The sequence below is a fragment of the Myxine glutinosa genome, chromosome 1 (assembly GCF_964187855.1).
Source record: "Myxine glutinosa chromosome 1, kmMyxGlut1.1, whole genome shotgun sequence".
NCBI classification, from domain to species: domain Eukaryota; kingdom Metazoa; phylum Chordata; class Myxini; order Myxiniformes; family Myxinidae; genus Myxine; species Myxine glutinosa.
Genome location: NC_136261.1, coordinates 187,937,774 through 187,963,143, shown reverse-complemented (window position 1 = coordinate 187,963,143; position 25,370 = coordinate 187,937,774).

Sequence of the window (25,370 nt, the reverse complement as noted above, 5' to 3'; positions counted from 1 at the left end):
GTCTGTAATCTCTAATTGCTCTTTCTTGTTTTTATATTCCAGTACCACATCTAGGCTCAGGGGAGTACAGGGTGATTTTTTTTTCTTCGAGAACCACAAATAATTCCCATACACTAAAAACTATATCAGTTAGGAACCTAATATTTTGCGTAAAGTTGGAGCATGAACTACCGTTGGAGGCTGTACGGAGATCAGTGACGATCCTGAAAAGAGCCCTTGAAACAAAACTCTGAAAACAACACAACATCACAACTTAGCCCATGAATAGCAATCCTTCACCGAAGCAGGGGTGGATACTTCGAGTCCTGGGAGGATTCCATTCCACCTTTTAAAACCCAATTTAGGGAGATAACAACCAACGACACACAAACCTGGACAACAAAAACCCTTTCTCCACTTGCTCCCTCCACACTCGAGGTCTACCTTACCCAATTTATTCCTCCTTCACACTCGACCCACTCATTCTTATTTCCATTCCCCTCACTCCTCCCTCCCCCACTCTTGCTCGATCCCTCCCCCACTCTTGCTCGATCCCTCCCCTTCCTGTTGTCTGGTTCATACCCGTTGTTATTAATTTCCTGAATGTGATGTTTATCTAACTAGAACGGTACTCGGTAGAGGGCATACCTCTGCCAGGCTGCACAGTTCACGTTTTGTATCCCACTGATAGGTCGGGTCTGGATTCGGACCTGAACCAAAATCGAATCAGCTTGTTCTTGTCACAACCCCAAACCGTCAACCACGTTTTGTCCGAATCCGTCCACAACTTTTTGAGATAACCTGTTCACAAACAGACAGAGGTGAAAACATAACCTACGGTGTTGGAGGTAAAAAGAGCAAACCTTTTACAAAATGACCTCCCACCCCACAACTCCACCTACCCTCGCTCGAGTAAATACACTGCTCGACTCTGTCGAGCTCTTTCAACACGCCCTGAGAATCTTTCTCTCCTTGTTCTGCATTTGGACTTCGACAGCTCGACGTAGCCATGATGTTAACCACCTCCACCATCCACACCAAAGTACAAATTTTCATGTGTTTGCCTTTTTTTCCAGCTTTATCATAAGTTCATTACCTGCGCCACCGAAGTTGGATGGAGGTTATGTTTTTGTTATTGTTATTCACAGTCCCAGTTGTCCATCTTTCCCATACTTGTCATTTGTCAGTTTATGTCCATTTTATCATTTATCTTGTCAGTCTATCGACATTTCTATACAAGCCATGCGATTGATCCTCAATATGCTTCCATATTTACCTCCACCACCAAAGGTGGATGGAGGTTATGTTTTCACCCCAGTCTGTTTGTCTGTCTGTTTGTTTTTTGTTACATGCCGGAATAGATTCTGGCTAGTATGTTGGTTGGTTGGTTTGTTACTTGCCGGAAAAAAATCCGGCAAGTGTGTTGGTTGGTTTGTCTGTCAGTCTGTCAGTTTGTGCGTAACACTACGTCTACACGTAGTGCTACGCACACGTAGTGTCTACACGTAGTGCTTTGCACGTTGCACGTAGAATCGCCAAACTTTACATGCATATTTGCCTTGCCCTGGAATAGACTGTGCCCAATTTTTAAGTCTCTAGGCCCAAGGCCTCCATTATGATGTCATAATTCGACAAGTACAAAACTTCATCCAATCAAGATGCAATTTCTTGAGCACCATGTCGGCATAAACTGGTGGAGAAAAAAAAAATGATGACGTCATCGGTCACGTGGTTCGGCCGCCATCTTGGGAAAACCAAAAAACTTTGCACCTCTATATCTCTGAAAGTGCTGAAAGGAATAGTGCCGTGATTGCGGGGAGTGGTTGGAAAATCAAAAAAAAAAAGTACATTCCGGCAAGTCCTCGGTCTCTGACCGATTTTTAGTCTGTTTGTCTCTCTTTCTGTTTGTGCGCAGTACTACATCTGCATCGTTGCACATAGCATCGCCATACTTTACACACATATTTGCCTTGCCCTGGAATAGACTGTGCCCAATTTTTAACTCTGGGCCCAAGGTCAAGCTCAAGGTCACCCAAAACGTGAAAATCGTGACTGAAAACGTGAAAAAGTGATACAGCGGAGGGATTCGATGGTTTAAATGAAGCGCGATGAGGCGGATTTTCATTGGGACTTTCATCCTGATTTCGTTACCTCCGCCACCAAAGGTTGATGGAGGTTATGTTTTCACCCCTGTCTGTTTGTCCATTTGTTACTTGCCGGAATAGGTTCCGGCAAGTATGTTGGTTGGTTGGTTTGTTACTTGCCGGAATAGATTCGCCGGAATAAATTTTGGGTGGTGAGGGGGATTGAAGCCAGATTTTAATCTTACAGCCGCCATGTTGGTGCTCGCAGTCACTGCGATGCAAAGCAAAAGACACCTCAGAGCTGTCACATTCACAATCGCTATGTAGTATGTGCACCCCATACGTGTTTCCTTCATTGTAAAAACTACCAAGTCAACAGTTAAAAGGATTTTGAGCCGATAGGTGTTACGGCCTTGGCAAGATCGATGGAGACAGCGATCTGTTGGCTTATGCACCGCCCAAATCGCTATGTGGAATTTTCTCATGTAGAGATTAAACCCACGTAGTTTGAACTTTGGCAGAGGTCATTATTTACTTTTAATGATGTCTATATACGAATCAAAAAGAAGATAATTAGTTTTGGGTCGTCCTTTCCGCATATCTCGTGGGCTGTTGAGTTGGAGAGACGACCATGATGGCGGTTAGTGGGTTGGCATTCTCCAAGCAGGGATTCAACCCATGTCCTTATGTATTCTTATTTTGATCCAAAATGGCTCATAAAAAGTACATTCCGGCAAGTCCTCGGTCTCTGACCGATTTTTCATTCGTTTGTCCGTTTGTTTGTTTGTGAACAAAATATATCAAAAAGTTGTGGACGGATTCGGATTAAATTTGGCAGAAATGTAGCGTATTTCATGGGCTAAGTTGTGAAGGACGAAATTATTAGATTTTGATGAAGATCCGGAATTGGATCAGGCTACCAGAATTTTTAAAGTGATTCTTCACCATTGGTAGATCAGGCCAAAAACGATACATAGCAGGATATCTCAAAAAGTTATGGATGGATTTGGACGAAATTTGGTGGACAGGTTGGGTGTCTGAGACGGACAAACCGAATCGATTTTGGTGAAGATCTGAATATGGATTCGGATATGATAACTATTTAATTTTTTAAGTGATTCTTCACCATTGAGTGATTGGGCTAAAACCAACATATTGCAGGATATCTCAAAAGTTATGGATGGATTTGGACGAAACTTGTTGGACAGGTTGTGTGTGTGACAAGGAAGAATCGTTTCAATTTTGGTGAAGATCCGGATCCGGCTCGTAGAATTTTTGTAAGTGATTCTTCACCATTGGGAGAAAAGGGCCAAAAACGATACAAAGCAGGATATCTCAAAAAAAGTTGTCTACGGATGATTTCTATTAAATGCGATTCTGTATTGTGATTTTCTGGGCTACTCTGGGATACAAAACATAAACTGTTCACAAGGCGGAGGTATGCTCTCTACTGAATGCCGTTCTAGTTGTTTCTGTATATTTTATTTTGTTTTCCACATTTGGTATTTCTTCCTTTCTTGAATGTTTCGTCACCTTTGTTATATTTATTTTCTTATATTGCCAACTATGGAAATAAATGTGTGGAGAAAACAAACAAAAATTTTTTTCCCAGAAAAATCACTCATAGAGCGACACTTGCAAAACAGTCAGATACAGTTGGTTGATATGCAAATCCTATTCAAATTTCGAGTCAATCGGATGAAAATTGAGGATTTTAGAAATTTGAAAACAGTGGTTGACTCTTAGGCCTTTGTTGACCTAGTGAGAAATATATCGTCTCATTGTACGTTATATTGAATACACTGTATCATGTGTGCTGCGGATGACTGGATGACGTGATCACGCAGAGGGTGAGAACGGGATGTGGCTGGGTTGAGTTCGCATGGATTAAACCATTAAAAGATCGCTCCGCATGCTCTTTGGAGTTACCGCGTTTGACTTGCTTCCTTCATACTTCAGAATAAAACAGTTGGCGACGAGCATAAACCCTGGATAAACTGCCTACAATTCTGTGATGGAATCTGCTGCTTTTGCCACCCATATTCCATTCTTCTCGACCCGGAAGGACGCCATGGACACAATGGCGTCGAATGTTCGAGAACTACATTCTTACCTCAGAGGCCTTCAAGGAGCAAGTGCAGATCGGAAACGAGCTATTCTACAGCATTCACTTGGTGGACAAGCTCAGATAACTTTCTATGCCTTGCCACATGTTTAAGATGATAGTAACACATATGAAAAAGCCATGACTGCCCTTGAACAACGTTTCCGCCCAGATATTAATGTCGTAGCAGAGAGGTATCGATTTGGACAGCGGGCACAGCTCCCCGGAGAGTCGTTCAATGACTACATTAGTGCATTGCGAGAACTGATCATGACATGTGAATTTGCTGCAATGAGTGACGACATGCTTCGGGACCAATTGGTTGAAAAGACGAGACCTGCAGCCGGACAGGTGAACGACTTCTAATGGAAACTGTTTTAACCCTCGAAACCTCGAGCTATTGAAATTGCTCATCGTGTTGAAACTGCGATCAAGGAAGCCAAATCTATGGGTTGTGAATCGAAACCATCTCATTGGGTGCAAAATGTACAACTACAGCCTTGCTCTGGTGATCGCCCACAACGAACTCCTGCTAAATGTTCCCAACTTCGTTCCAATGCTCCTGTGAACCTCGGTAAATCTACTGATCAGGTAAATGCTAACGTTGCGGATCTGCCCCCCACCTTGCCAATTCACCAGTGTCCAGATATTCCTCCCACCTTGCCAATTCACCAGTCTGTCTGGATATGCCTCCCACCTTGCCAATTCACCTGTCTGTCCGGATATGCCTCCCACGTTGCCAATTCAACAGTGTGTCCGGATATGCCTCCCACCTTGCCAATTCACCAGTGTGTCCAGATATGCCTCCCACCTTGCCAATTCACCAGTCTGTCCGGATATACCTCCCACCTTGCCAATTCACCAGTGTGTCCAGATATGCCTCCGACCTTGCCAATTCACCAGTCTGTCTGGATATGCCTCCCACCTTGCCAATTCACCAGTGTGTCCAGCGATGGACAAGAAATGTACGTCTTGCCACAAGGTTGGCCATTTTGCTACTGTGTCAACACTCACGTACTGTACAACAGGTGAATATCCGGGAAGAACGACACGAAGTTCTCATTGTCCACAGCACAGTACACGCATGGCGAAGACAAGTTTGGAGGTCACGTCTTTTCGAAGCTGTCCATGCGCTCACACTTTTGAAGGTAAGTAATTTTTCACAATTGTGTTTTTGTCGAAACTGTATCTATCTTTTGGTGTGTGTACCTATAGTGTGTCTTTAGTAAGATTATCGGTGTTAATTTTTCATACATGTATACAAAATCGTCGGTTAATTAGTGTCGCGTATTGTGAGGCCTAGTACGCTACTGTGTCCGACCTTGAGGCTTTGTTTTTCTCTCAGCGGTCCGTCGATTGCGCTGCAATTACTTTTGTTCTCTGTTTTTGTCCCAGCCTTTCACCCCATACTTCCTCGTTGAAAATCTCAACGCAAAAAAAAAAAAAAAAAATTCCCTTCTCTGTTCTTATTCGTTGTTCTTATTCGTTTATTCATTGTTCTTATTTGTTCGATCGTTCTTCGATCACGTGTTTCACCCCCATTTCCATTTTCCATTTCCCCAGATAGTTTTCACTGCTCAATTTTAAAATGTTTAAACTTTCCCCTGAAGAACTGTATTCTGTCGTATATTATAACACCTTTTTCTTCTTCTTCTATAAAAGGATGCTTTCGACTTGCTCACCAAATCTATTCATTCCAAAAAAAAATTCCATCTCTTACAGTTCCTCTTTTCTACATTCCCGAAACTCTCCTGCACTCTACCCCTCCTTTAGCGTCCTCAAATGTATTTTTGACTCGAAGGTCACAAGAAACTCATTTTGCAATAAAGGTTCGTTTCCCATTAATCGTACACTTTCTAAAATCCAATCTCACCCCTCCCCTCCAAATCTTCCCCATCACCCCTTCCCTCCAAAATTTCCCCATCACCCCTCCCCTCCAAAACTTCCCCATCACCCCTCCCCTCCAAAACTACCCCATCAGGTATTGTGAGGTCCTCAATGGATGGAGGTCCTCAATGCCAAACAGGAAATTAGAGCGGTCTCCCTTGACATTTCACGTGCCTTCGATACGGTCTGGCACCCTGCTCTGCTCACCAAACTCTCCTCCTTTGGTATGCATGGAAATCTCCACGCATGGCTGGCGGACTTCCTCTCTGGTCGTAGTCAACGTGTGGCCCTGAATGGGTTTCTCTCATCTCTTCTTCCTGTTCAGGCTGGAGTTCCCCAAGGTAGTGTTCTGGGCCCTGTGCTTTTTCTGGTCTTCATCAATGATCTCTCTGACTCTCTTGAAAATCCTCTCTATCTCTTTGCTGACGACTCTACTCTCTGTCGCTCCATTCCTCATCCCTCAGATCGGCAGTCTGCAGCCTCCTCACTCTCTGCAGACCTGGACAAAATCACAGACTGGTCAAACAAGTGGAACATGTCTTTCAATCCTGACAAATCTCACACTCTTAGAATGTCTCTCCGAAAGGACCGACTGGACAACCCTCCCATCTACTTTCTCAACAATCCTCTCCAAGAAGTTCTGTCGCTCAAGCTTTTGGGTCTCACTATCTGCCATGATCTTTCTTGGGAAAACCACATTTCCAAGCTGGCCTCCAAAGCCAGTCGCCGACTGGGCATCCTCCGTCGTGCGAAGTCCTTCCTTGGCACACCTGAGCTCCTCAACACATACAAGGCTTTCATCCGCAGCTCAATGGAATACTGTTCCCCCCTCTGGGCTGGTGCTCCTGCCTCACACCTTGCTCAGCTTCACGCTGTTGAGGCCAAAGCTTTCAGAATCATTGGAATCTCCTGCGATGTAGTCAACACCGAGGGCCTTTCACTCACTCACCGCAGGCAGGTTGGTGGTCTTTCTGTCTTCTACCGACTCCTCTCCGGCCTTGCTCCCCCAGCTCTCTCTGTGCTCTGTCCCCCCAATATTCCTTCAGGTCGCACAAGATCTGCCTGCAACCCTCTTATGGTTAAACTGCCAAAGTCTAGGCTCTCTGCTCACCTTCACTCTTTCATTCCCCTTTTCTCCCGCCTCTGGAACAAACTCCCCCACTCCCTTCAATCCCACTCCTCCCTCCAGGTCTTTAAAACAGCTGTTCACCACCATCTCTTATCTTCCCCCATAAATAACCTTGATCTTTTCTACCCCCGGTAATTCACCCCAGAGTCCTTGCAGTGTTCATATGTTTTATTCCTCTCCCACCTCCCCCCAAGTCCTCCCGATGTCCCTGCTCTCAAATGTTGTGTTTGTGTCCTTCCCCCTCTTCCCCCTCTCTTTTGTGTCCTTCCCCCTCTCTCCCCATCTTGTCTGCCGCTCCCCTTGTTTTTTGTGTTTTGTGTGTCGGTTTGTCTTTTTGTGTGATTAATGTTAGCTCTTTCACGAGCCTCGATCTTGTATACAAAAAAAAACAAAAAAAAAAAACAACCCAATCACCCATCCCTTTCAAATCTTCCCCCTTGCCCCTCCCCTCCAAATCTTCCCCATCACCCCTTCCCTCCAAAACTTCCCCATCACCCCTTCCCTCCAAAACTTCCCCATCACCCCTCCCCTCCAAAACTTCTCCATCACCGATCTCTTTCAAATCTTCCCCCTTGCCCCTCCCCTCCAAATCTTCCCCATCACCCATCCCGTTCAAATCTCCCCCCTTGCCCCTTCCCTCCTAAACTCCCCCCACACCCCTCCCCTCCGAGACTCTCCCTCGCTCCCCCCCTCCTAGACTCCCCTCTCACCCCTCCTCCTCAAAGCGTCCTCCCCGCTTCTTCCCCCTTCCAACTTTCACCTTCATCTCCCCCAACCTTCTGCCTCGCTCTTCCCCCTCCTCAAATAACACCTCACTGTGTCTAACCCAATCACCATCAAACCTTTTGTCCACCCCATTCTTCCCTTTCTCCAAGCTATTCTGAAATCTCTGACACACCTTCAACAGCTCCCCCAACCACTTCCTCCTCTTCCACATCTTACCCTACCTTCTCCCCCCTCCCCCCTGTACTGTATCCGATGCTCCCCCTTCCTCTTCATTAACGGGAGGGACCTCAAACATACGAGGCCTTCGCTCAAAGATGACTGATCTCTCCATACAGGTTGCTTCTGACAAACCAGACGTGATCTGCTTAACAGAAACTTTCCTCCTTCATGATGTCTCTGATTCCTTGGTATCTCTCCCAGGTTACTCCATCCTCCGGTATGATAGACCTGAGCCTCGTCATGGAGGTGGGGTTGCTATCTTTATTAAAAAAAACTCTCTTCCTCACTCGCCCTGCACTGCCCTCTCTCCACCTCACCCCCAGGAATACCTTTGGCTACGGCTTCCCCTTTGCTCCCACCTTTTGTTCATATGTGTGTTGTACCGTTCACCAAACAGTGATGACTCCATCTACATCTCGCTGTCTGATAATATGGACCAACTTCTATCTACCCATCCCAACTCTCTCTTCCTCATATGTGGTGATTTCAATTGTCACCATGCCAGTTGGCTGGGTGTGGGTACCTCTCTCACCAGCCATGGCTCCTCAGCAAAGGACTTCTGCGACTCACTGGGACTGACACAATCTGTCAATTTCCCGACCCGGATCTCAGTCAACGGAGCATCTTCTCTTCTGGACTTGGTTATGACTAACTTCCCTGAAAATGTCTGCTGCTCTTCTTCTGCTCCAATTGGCTCATCTGATCATGTGCTTGTTAAAGTGGACATCTCTCTGACCATTCTCAGAGAGCCTCCTCACCGTCGGCGAGTCTGGCATTTCACTCAGGCCAACTGGCACGGTCTTCAAGCAGCCATCAATCATCTGGACTGGTCTCCCATCTCCACCGCCTCTGACATCAACTCATCCTGGGAATTCTTCCAAAGTGTATTGCTCTCTCTCATGCACAGATTTATCCCATCTCGTCATCAGTTGTCATACCCTTCCTCCCGTCCATGGTACACGGATTCCTGTGGTGAGGCTGTTGCCGAGAAACAACTTGATTTCGTCTCCTGGAAAGCAAATCCAACGGAAGGAAATCTCATTTCCTTTCACAATGCCCGAAACAAGAGTGTGTCCACCCTCAGGAGAGCCAGGAAAGAATATCTCTCCGTTCTCAAGACCGAACTCTCTTATCTGTCTCCCTCTAACAAATCATGGTGGCGTCTGGTCAAATCTGTTTCTGGTGTTTGTTCCCCCTCCATCCCCTCCCTCACCTCAAATGGCTACACGGCTGACTCCGCACATGAAAAAGCTGAATGCCTCAACTCTGTGTTTGCCTCTAAATCTTGTGTCCCAAACCCATCCCTCTCTGTACCCACCATACCCAGTCGTACCCAGCTGCTCCTGGACTCTGTGTCGTTTCCTCCTGACAAGGTGGAAAAGTTTCTGTCAACCCCTGACTCAGATTCTGCAACTGGACCTGACGGCATCAGCCCACGGGTCCTAAAACCTGTTCTTCCGCTCTTTCACTCCCTCTCTCTCTGTTCTCTTCATCCTCTCTTTTGCTCAAGGTCATCTGCCATCTGTTTGGAAATCAGCCAACATCACCGCTTTGCACAAAAAAGGTGCAAAACAGATCCTAGCAACTACAGACTAATCAGCCTTCTCCCAATTATCAGCAAAGTCATGGTATCCATCATTGCTTCGGATATGAAATCTTTCCTCTTCTCCAAATGGCTTCATCTCTGATCATCAATTTGGTTTCAGACCTGGTCACTCTACCCTGGACATGCTGCTTCTGCTTTCTCAACAATGGATGGAGGTCCTCAATGCCAAACAGGAAATTAGAGCTATCTCCCTTGACATATCACGTGCCTTCGATACGGTCTGGCACCCCGCTCTGCTCACCAAACTCTCCTCCTTTGGTACCCATGGAAATCTCCACGCATGGCTGGCGGACTTCCTCTCTAGTCGTAGTCAACGTGTGGCCCTGAAGGGCTTTCTCTCATCTCCTCTTCCTGTTCAGGCTGGAGTTCCCCAAGGTAGTGTTCAGGGCCCTGTGCTATTTCTGGTCTTCATCAATGATCTCTCTGACTCTCTTGAAAATCCTCTCTATCTCGTTGCTGATGACTCTACACTCTGTCGCTCCATTCCTCATCCCTCAGATCGGCAGTCTGCAGCCTCCTCACTCTCTGCAGGCCTGGACAAAATCACAGACAGGGGCAAACAAGTGGAACATGTCTTTCAATCCTGACAAATCTCACACTCTTACGATGTCTCTCCGAAAAGACCGACTGGACAACCCTGCCATCCACTTTCTGAAAATCCTCTCCAGGAAGTTCTGTCACTCAAGCTTTTGGGTCTCAGTATCTGCCATGATCTTTCCTGGGAAAACCACATTTCAAATCTGGCCTCCAAAGCCAGTCGCCGACTGGGCATCCTCCGTCGTGCGAAGTCCTTCCTTGGCACACCTGAGCTCCTCACCACATACAAGGCTTTCATCCGCAGCTCAATGGAATACTGCTCTCCCCTCTGGGCTGGTGCTCCTGCCTCACACCTAGCTCGTCTTCACGCTGTTGAAACCAAAGCATTCAGAATCATTGGAATCTCCCGCGATGAAGCTAACTCCAAGGGCCTTTCACTCACTCACTGCAGGCAGGTTGGTGGTCTTTCTGTCTTCTACCAACTCCTCTCTGGCCTTGCCCCCCCCCCCAGCTCTCTCTGGGCTCTGTCCCCCAAATATTCCTACAGGTCGCACAAGATCTGCCTGCAACCCTCTTATGGTTAAACTGCCAAAATCAAGACTCTCTGCTCACCTTCACTCCTTCTTCCTCTTTTCTCCCGCCTCTGGAACAAACTCCCTCACTCTCTTCAATCCCACTCCACCCTCCAGGTCTTTAAAACAGCTGTTCACCACCATCTCTTATCTTCCCCCATCCAAAACCTTGATCTTTTCTACCCCCGCTAATTTCACCCCAAATGCACTTTTTTGAAATACCAACTTCTGTCCTGGAAGTCCTTAGTGTCCTTGTGTTTTATACCTCTCCCACCCCCCCACCCCCCCTTCCCACGCTCCTCCCCCCAAGCCCTCTCCCTCCCACACATCTCCCTGCTCTCAAATGTTGTGTTTGTGTGCTTCCCCTTCTCTCCCCATCTTGTCTTCTGCTCCCTCTTTTTATATATTTTGTTTGTCTGTTTGATTTGTTTGTGAAATAAATGTTAGCTCTTTCACGAGCCTCGATTCTGTATACAAAAAAAGAAAAAGAAAAAAAAGAAAAAAAAAGACGAAGGTGACTTGTGACATTCTCATAAATGACATTGCAGTAAATGATGTTGTTGATACAGCTTGTGATGCTTCACTGTTGAATGAGGAACTGTTAACCAAACATTTCGTTTATGATGCTTTACAACCCATGCCAGGAATTGTTTAATTCCTCCACTGCTTATAGCTTGTCATCCTTCCGAGGTCGGCAAATTGAGTACCAGTTCACTGGTAATTCCCTGTGTGTCGCAAGAGGCGACTAACAGGGTTGGCGGCAGGAAGGGCATCCGGCCATAAAATATTGCTTCAAAAAAGGGGACCAAGGTGCCCGAAAAAGGGCAACCCCTGCCTTGCGGGGAAAAATGGCCTCTACATGTGGTTCTCCACTGTAGTCCGGCAGCTAAGCTAAATATAGCATAACAATTGTGCATTTTGTGAGGAAAGCACCAAATTTGGCACACTTGTAGACTATCATATTATGAAAAGATCTGGATATTGGGCCATCTCAGATTCAGAGATTTGATTTTTGCAAGATTTGCAGATTTTGCAGATTTGCAAGCTGAGATTGCAACGCCAGGGACGGCCGACTCCTTCCTGCGAGCTGCCCACGTCACCCGCACAAGAAGAGCTCATCAAATCACTGCAGCGGCACTGCACATCCTGCAACACCGTGCGTATGAACGCCACTGTATGACATATGCTGATGATGCAGAAGACCTGCCTGAGTTCGAAGACTGGTGTCACCAGAGAGGAGAAGACATTCCCAACTTTCAGTACTGGGCAACTGTGCTGGAACTAGAGATGTTGGTACTGGTCTACGTGCGTTCTCTGCGGCAGGCTTCATTCACGATGTACCTTGATGCCCTGACGGAACTGGTCCCATGGTTCCATGCCTTAGATCCAGATCTTTTCATAATATGATCGTCTACTAGTGTGCCAAATTTGGTGCTTTCCTCACAAAATGCACAATTGTTATGCTAAGTTGCCCCACTACTGCTGATAATGTTCATATACTGGGTTATTTTGAGTCGACGGTCAAATACCAAGATAGATGTGTTGAGGCTAAATGCTTTGTTGTGAAAGGTTCGACACTGCTCGGTAAAGATCTGATTCAGGGTCTGGATATCAATATCCATGGTAAAACACTTCCATGTTTTGCTACTACCTCTGATGTACCTACAAGTTGCGGTATTGAACAAGAAACTTCCCGATCGCAAGTACATATTCAGTCTCCTGCTGCCTGTACACAAAACGAGATACAGGCTGAATTCCCTGCTCTGTTCTCGGGTGACTTCGGGTTGATAAAAGGTACTCGCATAAAATCAGGTTGAAACCTAATGCCATCCCTGTCCAACAGAAGTTGCATCCACTTCCATTTGCTGTTAGAAAGGAGGAAGCGAAAGAGCTAAAGCGCCTTCAGGAACAGGACGTTATGCAGCCTGTCGAAGCTTCTGAATGGATATCTCCAGTCGTAGTTGCATGGAAAAGGACAATACTAAAGCGCGGCGTTACGCGCGCTGCTTGTGAGCAAGGAGGAAGCGGACAAGCGGTAACATATAAACGTCTTTATTGTAAGACTACACTGTAACCCTCCTCCGGGCTGGTCGCCCGGTGTATATCATGAGGCCACGCCTAACCCTCGGGCGTGGCCACCGCCCACTTGGTGCGTGGAATGATGTCACCACGCCAGTGGGCTTTTGTGTCCGCCACACGCGCCCCCCCAGAATTCCCGCGCACCTGGAGGGCCAGTTTGTGGGGCAGTCGAATGACCCGGCCGAAGCGCCCCCTGGCGATCGGCGGCGTCCGGGGTGCAGGGATACCAGGTGGGATGCCCCTGGCTGCCCCTGGGATGGGTGCAGGACCGGGGGGCGCCGTGGCGGCGGGGCTGGGCGGTGCCGGGGGTCTGCCCGCAGGAGGGCGGCCCCGACGTGGGGGTCGGGCCACTGGCGGTGGATGGTCCACATCGAGGTGGGCCGGCTTGAGGCGGTCTACCGAAACGCGGTCAGGAGTACCGCCGATGTCCAGGGTGAAGTGCTTCGCCCCGGTCTCCAGCACGCGGAAAGGCCCGTCGTACGGGGGCCGCAGTGGTGTCCGATGGGCATCGTGGCGGACGAAGACGTACTCCGCCGTGCGAAGCTCCGGGGCGACGTGCGTCGGTGGGTGCCCGTGGCATGCCGTTGGCACCGGGGCGAACCTCTGGGCGGTCTCTTGCAGAGCGGAGCGCTGCTGTGCCGCGGACCATGGTGCCGTGGAGTCGGGGAGGAACTCGCCCGGCACCCGCAGCGGTTGCCCGAAGACCAACTCCGCCGCGGATGCGCGCAGGTCCTCCTTGGGCGCCGTCCGGAGGCCCAGCAGGACCCAGGGGAGCCTGTCGACCCAGCCGCCGTCGCGGAGGGTGGCCCGGAGCGCGGCCTTCAATGAGCGGTGAAATCGCTCACACAGGCCGTTAGCCTGGGGGTGGTAGGCCGTGGTTCGGTGCAGCCGGACCCCGAGCCCCTGCGCAACCGCCCCCCAGAGCTCCGAGGTGAACTGGGGGCCGCGGTCGGATGAGATGTCTGAGGGGGCGCCGAACCGGGCGACCCAGGTGGCGATGAAAGCCTGCGCGACATCGGCCGCCGTTGTCGACGCCAAGGGCACGGCCTCCGGCCACCGGGTGGTGCGGTCCACCATGGTGAGGACGTGGGTGAAACCCCGCGAGGGGGGCAGAGGTCCCACCAGGTCCACGTGGACGTGGTCAAACCGGCGTTCCGGCACCGTGAACGGGGCCAACGGGGCCTGGGTGTGCCGGTGCACCTTGGCGCGCTGGCACGCGAGGCATGTCCTGGCCCAGCCGCGGACGGCCTTCCGGAGGCCATGCCAGACGAACTTGTCGGCGATCAGCCTTTGGGAGGCCCTCGCGCCCGGGTGGGACAGGCCGTGGATGGCGTCAAACACCTGGCGCTGCCAGCCCGCGGGCACAATGGGGCGAGGACGCCCGAGGGAGACGTCGCACAAGAGGGCCGCGCCCGCACCGTCGAACGGCACCTCGGTGACGCGGAGTCCCGTGACGGCGGTCCGCAAGGCCTGGACGTCGGGGTCAGCGGCCTGGTCCGCTGCCATCCGGGCATAGTCGATGCCGAGGTGGACTGCGTGGGCGACGGCCCGGGAAAGGCAATCCGCAACCGGGTTGTCCTTCCCCGCGACGTGCTGGATGTCCGTCGTGTACTCGGACACGGCCGAGAGGTGACGCTGCTGCCGGGCCGACCACGGCTCGGTGACCTTGCCCATCGCGAAGATCAGCGGCTTGTGGTCGACGAAGGCAGTGAACGCCCGGCCCTCGAGCAGATGGCGGAAGTGCCTGACCGCCAAGTGAAGTCCGAGCAACTCGCGGTCGAAGGTACTGTAACGGCGTTCGGGCGGGCGAAGCTGCCGGCTAAAGAACGCCAGCGGTTGCCAAGCTCCACGCACCCATTGCTCGTGCACCGCGCCCACCGCGTAGTCCGAGGCATCGGTGGTGAGGGCGATCGGTGCATCGGGCGCCGGGTGCGCGAGCATGGTGGCGTTAGCCAAGGCGAGCTTCGCGCCCGTGAACGCCGTGTCCATCTGCTCGGTCCAGGTAACGTCGCCTTTGCCCGGCTTACCTCGGAGAGCTTCGTGCAGGGGGCGCAGGAGCTGGGCGATACGGGGCAGGAACCGATGGTAAAAGTTCACCATGCCCAGGAACTCCTGCAGCCCTCTGATCGTGCGGGGGCGCGGAAACCCCTTCACCGCCTCCACCTTGGCCGGCAGGGGGACGGCTCCGTGCCTGGTGACACGGTGCCCCAGAAAATCGATTGTGGCGGCGCCGAACCGGCACTTTGCGGGGTTCACAATCAGGCCATGCTGGCCCAGGCGTTCGAAGAGCGTGCGGAGGTGGCGTAGGTGCTCTTCGCGGGACGCGCTGGCGACGAGGATATCGTCCAGGTAGACGTAGACAAAATCCAAGTCGCGCAGGACGCTGTCCATCAGTTGCTGGAACGCCTGAGCCGCATTCTTCAGACCGAAGGGCATGCGCAGGAACTCGAAGAGTCCGAATGGCGTGATGACCGCCATCTTCGGGACGTCCTCCGGCCTGACGGGGACCTGATGGTAGCCGCGTATGAGGTCCACCTTCGAGAAGAAGGACCTGCCCGCCAAACGGGTGGAAAAGTCCTGAATGTGGGGGACGGGGTAGCGGTCGGGAGTCGTGGCGTCATTGAGACGGCGATAGTCCCCGCACGGTCGCCATCCCCCGCCGGGCTTCGGCACGATGTGCAGCGGCGACGCCCAAGCGCTCTCTGAGCGCCGAACGATGCCGAGTCGCTCCAGGGTAGCGAACTCCGCTTTTGCCACCGCCAGCTTCGTCGGCTCGAGGCGGCGTGCCCGGGCGTAGACCGGTGGCCCGACGGTGGGCATGTGATGGGCCACCCCGTGCTTGACGGCCCCCGCCGAGAAGGTGGGCCGCGTGAGGGCCGGGAAGCCGGCGAGGAGGCGGGTGAATGCGTCCGCTGCCGGAAGCGTACAGACCAACGTGGCCGGAACCGAATCGTTCGGCAAGCCGCTTGGCAAGCCGCTCGTTGAGCTGGGCAACGCACATGCGAGCGAGCTGAACGTCTCGGCCTGGACAAGCCGTCTGCGCTTGACGTCGACCAGGAGCCCATTAGCGCACAGGAAGTCCGCGCCAAGCAGTGCCATGGGCACGTCGGCGGTGACGAACGTCCATCGGAAAACCTGCCCTCCAAACCGCAGAGAGAGGCAGCGTTTTCCGTACGTACGGATGGGCGTCCCGTTCGCGGCAAGCAGCGCGGGGCCCCCACCCGCGGCGTGCTTGTCTGACGTGCCGGCGGGAATGACACTCACCTGTGCTCCCGTGTCGCACAGGTAACGGCGCCCGGAGAAGGTGTCCGTTATGAACAGCAGGCTGCTCGAACGGCCGGCGCTCATCGCCACAATTGAGCGCCGGCCCGGGCGTTTCCCGACCCGTTGAAGGAGCACGGCGGATGACACCGCCGAGCTTCGTGGCCGAACTTGGCGTGGAACCAGCACCAGGTGGTGGAGCTGGAGGAGCGCGGCTGGCTCCGCCAGGCCGGTGGAGTCGACGGGTTTCCCCGCGGTGGCGGTTTTCGCCGCGGCGGTGGGCGGGGCGTGGCGGCGTTCACGAGGTGCGTATCAGCATGCTGCTGAACCACAGCGTGCTGTAGAAGATGATGCTGTGGAACATCAGCGTGCTGTAGAAGATGATGCTGTGGAACATCAGCGTGCTGTAGAAGATGATGCTGTGGAACATCAGCGTGCTGTAGAAGATGATGCTGTGGAACATCAGCGTCGAAGGCCGTGACGGCCACGCCAACGCTCGCCCGCGTGTCCGAAGCGGCGAAGTACTTGTCCGCCTCGGCCGCCAATGCTCGGGGTTCCGTTAGCCCGGTCCCGGCCAACGCGAGGCGAACCTGCGCTGGAAGTTGGCGACGGAAAAGCGCCCGGAATAGCGAACCGGGGGCTTCGTCGCCCAACAGTGACAGCATATGGTCCATTCGGACCGACGGGCGCGTCTCACCGAGCTCGGGGAGTTCCAGGAGGCGATCGGCCCGTGCGTCGTCCGTGAGGCCGAACGTGGCTAGGAGTAGCCGCTTGAGTGCCTCGTACTTGTGGCCGTCCGGTGGGTGGCGAAGGACGGACACAACTCGAGCGGCCGTGCCGGGCCCGAGGGAGGCGACGACATGGCAGTAGCGCAGGTCGTCGTTGGTGAGGCGCCGAAGCTGAAATTGGGCTTCGGCTTGAACGAACCAGACTTCGGCCTGGGCCTCCCAAAATTCGGGAAGTTTAATCGCCATTGCCTTGTCGTTGGCCATTGCAATGGCGTCGTGTTCGGAAGGATCGCTACGGCAGATCCAACGTCGAGGGTCACCAGTAAAGCGCGGCGTTACGCGCGCTGCTTGTGAGCAAGGAGGAAGCGGACAAGCGGTAACATATAAACGTCTTTATTGTAAGACTACACTGTAACCCTCCTCCGGGCTGGTCGCCCGGTGTATATCATGAGGCCACGCCTAACCCTCGGGCGTGGCCACCGCCCACTTGGTGCGTGGAATGATGTCACCACGCCAGTGGGCTTTTGTGTCCGCCACAATACCATACGGCTTTGCATTGGTCTTAGAAAGGTTAATGATTCTGTAGTAGTTGAGACATACCCGATACCAAACATTGACGAATTACTCGGAGAACTACGAGGTTCCACCGTTTTCTCTAAACTTGACGTAAAAGCCGCTTCCCACCATCAACTTGAATTTACTGAGGAAAGTCGTGACCTGATTCCATTTATCACTCATGAAAGTCTTTTTAGGTACAAGCGGGTGTGCTTTGGGTTAGCTTCCGCCCCTGCTTCCTTTCAGAGACTGATGAACTCGCTTCTTCACAACCTTCCGGGTGTGATTTGTTACTTTAATGATGTGTTTGTCTCGGGCAAAACACAATCTGAGCACGATTACAACTTACGTGCCGTACTCCGACGCCTGTCTAATTCTGGTATTAAATTAAATACCAAGTGCGTATTTGGCGTTCCCCGCAGCGAAGTGCTCGGACATATTGTGGATAAAAATGGTGTCCGACCAAATCCCAATCCGGTACACGGCATTGCTAATGCTGCTACACCTAGCAGCCCTGAACAAGTGACATCTTTCATTCGTCCCTCACTTTTCCTCACTTGTCCAACCGATACGCGATACGCAAACTACCGTTCCTTTCAAGTGGACCCATTCAGCTACTACTGCTTTCGCCGCCGTGAAAGACGCCATCATACATAGCCCCGGGTTAGGACTTTTTGACCCTTCTCTAGACGTATTTACCACTGACGCTTCTGGTTACGGAATCGATGCAATAATGACAGATTAACCGTGATGGTGTTGAGGTCACTACGGCCTATACATCTAGGAAATTGACTGATATTGAGAAACGCTATTCCGTCGGAGAACGTGAAGCTCTCGCATGTGTTTGGGCTGTAGAACCATGCCATGCTTATCTCTACGGAACAAAATTTACACTGCTGACCATCAGGCACTGGTTACCCTACTTTCGACTTCGGGTACAGGTCACAGACCTATGCGTATAGCACGCTGGAATACACGTTTACTGTACTAGGACTACCAAGTACAGTATAAGCCGGCCTCTCAGAATAAAGTGGCTGATGCCTTATCTTGGTTACCACCCCCCACCCCCTTCCACCCCAGCCCTCTCCCTTCCACAGATCTACTGATGTCCATGGTCTCTACTGTTGCTGTACTTGTGTGCTTCCCTCTCTCTCCCCATCTTGTCTCCCGCTCCCTTTATTATATGTTTTATGTGTCCGTTTGTGTTTTTTGTGTTTAATGTTAGCTCTTACACGAACCTCGATCTTGTATACAAAAAATAAATAAATAAAGAGTGCCTTTATTCCCTCTAGTCACTTTTTAGAGGATTTTGTACTTTTTACTTTTATTTCCTTATCTCACTTTCACACAGTCCCATGGAGCTTTCTTCTGCCCCCAATTCCAAACCCCCCTCACTCTCTCACTCTCTCACTCTCTCTCTCTCTCTCTCTCTCTCTCTCGCGCCCCCTGCTGGCCGTTTGTGGTGGGTGTGGCGTCATGGCGGCTGTGAGCAACTGCTCTGTGGTGTAGTGAGTTCTTTGTGAGTTTTTCTCCTCTCCTGCCCCCCCCTGCCCCCCCTCCCTCTCCTTTTCCATCCGTTGTGCTTCGGCATCGTGTTTCCATCCGTTCTGTACCCTTGTCTTCAAGAGAGAGAGGATTGAGAGCGAGCCCATTTTGGGTGCGGCCTACTGGCTTTGACGACGCTTTGTAAGCCTTTTCTTGCGCTTATAATGCACGTTTATTATTTACTTTAGTTTGATTATTTAGGTTTGACACCTTCTTGTCCGGTTCGGACAAGGGGGGGGGGGGGGGATTTCGCCGGTATGGCGAATACACGCTCTCGTTGCGAGGCGTTCGAGAAATTGACACGTAAGCATGCATTCGCATGTGTTCCGCCCGAAGGAGCTCCTACTGAGGACATTATCCTTGCCGTGGGATCCATCATAGGAGACGGTAATGTTCGTGCGGCGTCACGAATGAACCAAAAATTTGTTGTCTTCGTGTCAGAAGAAAAACTCGTCCATGACGTCGTTAGTACCGGTCTAACCATAAAAGGGGGCCATTACATTACGGTATCCCCTATGGATACGCCGGCGACCAAGATAACAATATCCAACGTCCCACCATTTGTGCCAGGCGAGAAACTCCTATCTGTTCTGTCTCGTTATGGAAAAATTGTTTCCCGAATCTCAATGATCCCGCTCGGGTGTCGCAGTGATCGTGTTAAACACGTGATGAGCTTTAGGAGGCAGGTGTACATGATCCTCCCGGATCGCGGAGCCGATACAGGTTTAAATATATCCTTTAAAGTATCGTTGGATGATCGAGAATACCACATGTATGCTTCCTCAGCCTCCTTAACTTGCTTTAATTGTGGAGAATTCGGACACGTTAAAAGATTCTGTCCTAGGGCCGCTTGTCCGAAGTGTGGTGAACCGGGACATAACGAAAGGGCTTGCAAAAAGGCCAATCCCTCCACCGCGCCTTGTGACACCCCGACCATGCTCGCTGACACCCGGACCGTATCTCCTGTTACCCCTACCGTACCTTCCGTCACCCGGACCGTATCTCCTGTCACCCCTACCGTACCTTCCGTCACCCGGACCGTACCCTCTGACACCCCGACCGCACCTTCGGACGCCCGGACCGTACCTTCTGACACCCTGACCGTACCTTCTGACACCCCGACCGTACCTTCCGTCACCCGGACCGTACCCTCTGACACCCCGACCGCACCTTCGGACGCCCGGACCGTACCTTCTGACACCCTGACCGTACCTTCTGACACCCCGACCGTACCTTCTGACACCCCGACCGTACCTTCTGACACCCCGACCGTACCTTCTGACACCCCGACCGTACCTTCTGACACCCCGACTGAGTCGTCTGTCACACCGGTGCTTTTCGATTCCAATGTGACGACACCCACCGATGCGACTGACACAACTAGCATTGCCCCCTTTCCCGAACCCATGAACGAAGAATCCACAGTGTTTTCTAAAAAGCGAAGAGCACCAGCGCCAAGCAGTTTCGCTGGTGCTGCAAAGAAGGCGGTCATGGGCGGCACCATTTCCGGCGCACACGTGTCCGAGTGCCCCTCTGACATTCCCTCACTAACTGAGAACATGGATACCGTTGCCAATGACACCAGTGAGTCTCATTATGTAAATGAGCCAAAAAATAAAATTTGTACCTCTCACCTGGAAGTTTCCGAGTGCGAAACCTCCAGTGAAAGTATTACCATTTCCGAGCTGGGAAATGGTTTTCCGCCTGCCCCCCCTTTAAATACCGAGCAGACTAAGGATTCAATAAACGCTCCCACTGTACAAACGGGGCCAGCAAATCTGAGTTTGCCGGGATCTCAAACCCAAGCTCCAACCCCAGAAACAAATATCCACCAAAGTGTTAACGAGTGCCCTCGGGAACACCTTGAGAAACTTGTGAAGGTGCCCCCAGACAAGACCGCGGGGGCAGCGGGTAATACCCCAGATCCCGACGACATGTTATCTGACGTGTCTGAGTCCGAAGATGACATTGAGGCAACCGCGCTGTCACAAACAATGACAGGTCACTCGCAGGTATCCCCTCAACTCGTTCTTACCTTCCTTAACGAAACGTATTGTCACCGCAACATTGTCATTAAAGACAATTTCCCTGACTTGGCTGCATTCATGTGCACCGCAAAGTCAATAATCAAAGCGCGTGAGGATTTTGACCTGACGAAATCTCAACTCCACAGGTTAAGAAAGTTTGTTACCCGAGCAGGTGCAGAGTGTTCCCAAGCACAGGGCGATTTCATTACCACGGAATGAAAAACATTTCCTTTGCGACCTTAAACATGAATGGTGGGGGTGCAAGCCACCTCCGTCAGGCCCAAGTCAAAAACTTGTTTGACCGTAAAAAGGCAAATGTTCTTTTACTACAAGAGACCCACATCACACCTAACGTGGAACATGACTGGTGCCAAACTTTCAAAGGGCAATGCTATTTTAGCAATCTGTCAGCCTCATCTGCTGGGGTTGGGTTTTTTCTAAAGCCAGGCCTAGCTTTCGAGTCTTGTCATTTTCAGGAAGTCATAAAAGGCCGGCTTATTTCCCTCCAGCTTGCACATCAAAACTTCCGCTGTACCATTTTCAATGTGTACGCACCTAGTGAGAGCAGGGACCGAAAGGCCTTCTTCACTTCCATGGTAAACCACCTGAAATCAGTTGATCTCGATCAATGTGTGTGCATTGGTGGTGACTTTAATTGCACCTTTGACCCTCCGAAAGACAGAAACTCGGCAGAACCCCACCCCGAGTCCCATGCGGACCTATCCCGTTTCTTTAAGACGGCCGGTCTACTGGATGTTTGGCGATTGCACCACCCCAACACAGTCCAGTTTACCTGGTGTCGATGTGCCAATGGCCGGGTGTCTTCGGCAAGACTCGACCGCTGGTACATAAATGTACCCTTTAAGAACGTCGCGGCCTCGTCAGGTTGTTTTCCGTCATTGTTTTCAGACCACCATATGGTAACCTTAGATCTTTCTTTTCCTCGACCCACATGCAGAAATAGTTACTGGAAGTTTAACGTTAAACTTTTAGAGGACAGTTTATTTACAGACTCCTTTCGTGATTTCTGGGCTGAAATGAGTACTAAAAAATCTTCTTTCTCCTCAATTAGCCTCTGGTGGGATAACCTAAAGGCCCAAATTCGAGTATTTTGTCAACAATTTAATTCGCACTGTACCAATGTAAAACATATCACGATGGCTTGCTTGGAAGCAGACATCTTAAGGTTAGAGAGCAAGTTGGCCAATGAGAGCAACCCAGTGAACTATCGGTTGCTACTCGAGAAGAAGGCCCAATTAAGGGATTTGATCCATGAAAAAGCAGCGGGCACACTAGTTCGGCTAAGAATACAAAATATAAAGGTTTCAGATACCCCAACTAAGGCTTTCTTTCACCTAGAAACTATAGAGAAACCAGCACGACTCATATCTTCGGTTTTGGACCCAGGGGGGAACATCCTAACAAATCCGAGTGATATAAGATTAAATATAATTGATTTCTTTTCTGAACTTTTCAAGGCCAAAACAGTTTCTCACGAAATGATGAATGTTTTGACCTCTCACCTTCCTTCCGTGGCTGAGGCCCAACGTCTGGAACTGGATGCTCCAATTACCCTTCCAGAGCTATCCGGTGCACTCGCTGAGATGGAGTCGGGAAAAGCCCCTGGCATCGATGGCCTACCGGCCGAATTTCTTTCGGCATTCTGGGACATTTTGGGCCCAGAGCTGCTCAATGTTCTGGATGCATCTCTTTTATCCGGAGAATTACCGCTCAGTTTTAGAAGAGCAGTACTCTGCCTGCTACCCAAGACTGGCGATCTCCGACACCTGTCAAACTGGCGTCCGATCTCGTTGTTGTGCACGGATTACAAACTGTTTTCCAAGGTCCTTGCGAACCGGTTGAAGACAGTTATCGGGGACCTGGTGTCACCTGATCAAAGTTGCGGCATCCCTGGCAGATCCATCTATGACAACATATTCCTAGTCAGAGATTTGTTAACTGGTAAATGTGTTAAAGAGGATTTTGGATTGGTGTTTCTTGACCTGGCAAAAGCCTTTGATAGCATTGATCATGAGTTTTTGTGTCATGTGTTACAAGCTTGCGGGCTTGGCACAAATTTTAGAGCCTACATAGCTTTGTTATATGCAAACATCTCCAGCCTGATCAAAGTTAACAACGAATTTTGCCCACCCATAAAGGTTCAGAGAGGGGTAAGGCAAGGTTGTCCACTTTCAGGTCTATTATTTGCCCTCGCCTTGGAGCCCCTCTTAATCGCCCTCAGAAAGGATATCCCTGGACTTGCCCTTTCTCCAGGACACCCACCTTTGACCCTGTCAGCTTATGCCGACGACCTGTGTGTCATTATAAAAAGAAAATGCGACAGTGACGCCATGGCAAAGTGTTTGTCGGACTTCAACCTTGCCTCATCATTAAGGTGTAATTGGGGGAAAAGCAAGGCTCTGTGGATCCCCTTTCCAAAAAACGACTTATCTATGCCACCGTTATTACCACCACCTCCCCTTCCTGCAGAACTAGTGTGGGCAAACGATGGCATCAAGTATTTGGGCGTCTTCCTCGGACCTCCTCAGTATGCCCAGAACAATTGGGACAGGATCATTGACCAGGTAGACGGGCGTTTGAGCCGATGGAAAAGAGCTCTACCCCACCTGTCCTATAAGGGTCGCGTGCTAGTTGTCAACAACCTCGTCACTACCCTTTTGTGGCACCGGTTCATCTGCCTGCAACCACCGGAGGTTTTGCTCCAAGCTATCCAGAGGAAACTGGTGGATTTTTTTTGGGGAGGCTACCACTGGCTTCGACCCAGCGCCATATGTTGTCCCTTGGCCGAGGGTGGTCATGGCCTAGTCGATGTGAAATGCCGCCTGTTGGCCTTCCGGCTCCGCTCCATCCAACGCTTGCTGTATGCAGAACACCTACCAGGAAAGCCCTTAGCCTGCTCCATTCTTCAACGAGCTGGGAGGCTCGGATACGGACAGGAACTTTTCCTGACCAACCTTCAACACACCGATACATCTCTGCTCCCAGTTTTTTATCAGAGCCTCTTGAATGCCTGGCAGGGCGTTTCGATAAGTCGCCAAACAGACTCGTATGGCACTAACATGTATGCACATGAGCCTTTATTTTTCAACCCATTTTTCCCCGATATCCCGAGGAGTCGCGACTTCTGCCAGCATTTTATAGCGGCCAACATCCTGAAAGTGTGTCATCTCCGACACGACTCTGGACAGGGATGGAAGCCTGCGAACGAGCTGGCGGACCTAACAGGTGTTCGGTCCAGGAGGCAAATCGAGAATATACTAAGAGCGGTGATCCGAAAGGGCCACCAGCTAGGCCTACATTGGACGCAGGACATAGAGGTCGAGCCCACAGTCCCAAAATTAGGGGTCACTTTTACCCCAAACGAGCTGCCCCCCATGAGCGCAGGGTCACCCCCCTTCCATGGCATGAGCAGCAAGAGTATCTATAGGTCTTGTGTGAAACTTCTTCTTGGGGACCCACCTCTAGCTGGGGTTACCCGGTGGAAAGGACTCTTGCCTCCCGGTCCCCCCTCTGAGCCTTTATGGGATACAATGTATGCTGGACTTATTTCTAAAAGAACAGGTGACCTTCAGTGGCGTTTGGCCCACTGGATTGTTCCTTCCAATGCTGTCATCCGTTTTTTTCCCCCCATTTCCGGCTGTTGCCCCTTTTGTCCGGCGAGGGAAGATTTGCTTCATGCTTTCATTAATTGTGAAAGACTTTCTCCTTTGTTTCATTGGTTAAATTTTATTTCCCATAGATTGCAGGTTACCTTTTCCTTGAAAGCTTACATCTTTGGCTTTCCTCCCAAAAAGGGAACCACATCCATTGTATTCGGGTTCCTAACCGCTACTGCTAAACTGGCCGTATACCTGTCGCGGAAGGCGAAGCTGGGCGGCAGACCCATGCAGGAATGCAGTATCATGGTGTTCTTTAGTTCATTGGTGTCAGCAAGGCTCAAGCTTGAATTTGGCTGTGTCCAAACGGCAAACGACCTTGCTAATTTTGTTGCGACTTGGTGTGTTGGAGGGATTTGTGAGGTCCAGGAAAACAAATTGTTAATCTCCGTATAATACAGTGCGGGTGTTTCTTATCGTGTGCTGTTTTTTTCTGGCATTTGCACCTTTCTGTTGCTGGGTTTGCAGTGCACCGTTTGTTTTTTTCCTTTCGGGATTGCTATGATTTTACTGATTGCCCTGATTGATTGCTTTTGGTGGTATTCTTGTTTTATACTTTTATAATAAAAAGAGCTTAAAAGTCAAAGTCTCTCTCTCACTCTCTCTCTCTCTCTCTCTCTCTCTCTCTCTCTCTCTCACTCTCTCTCTCTCTCTC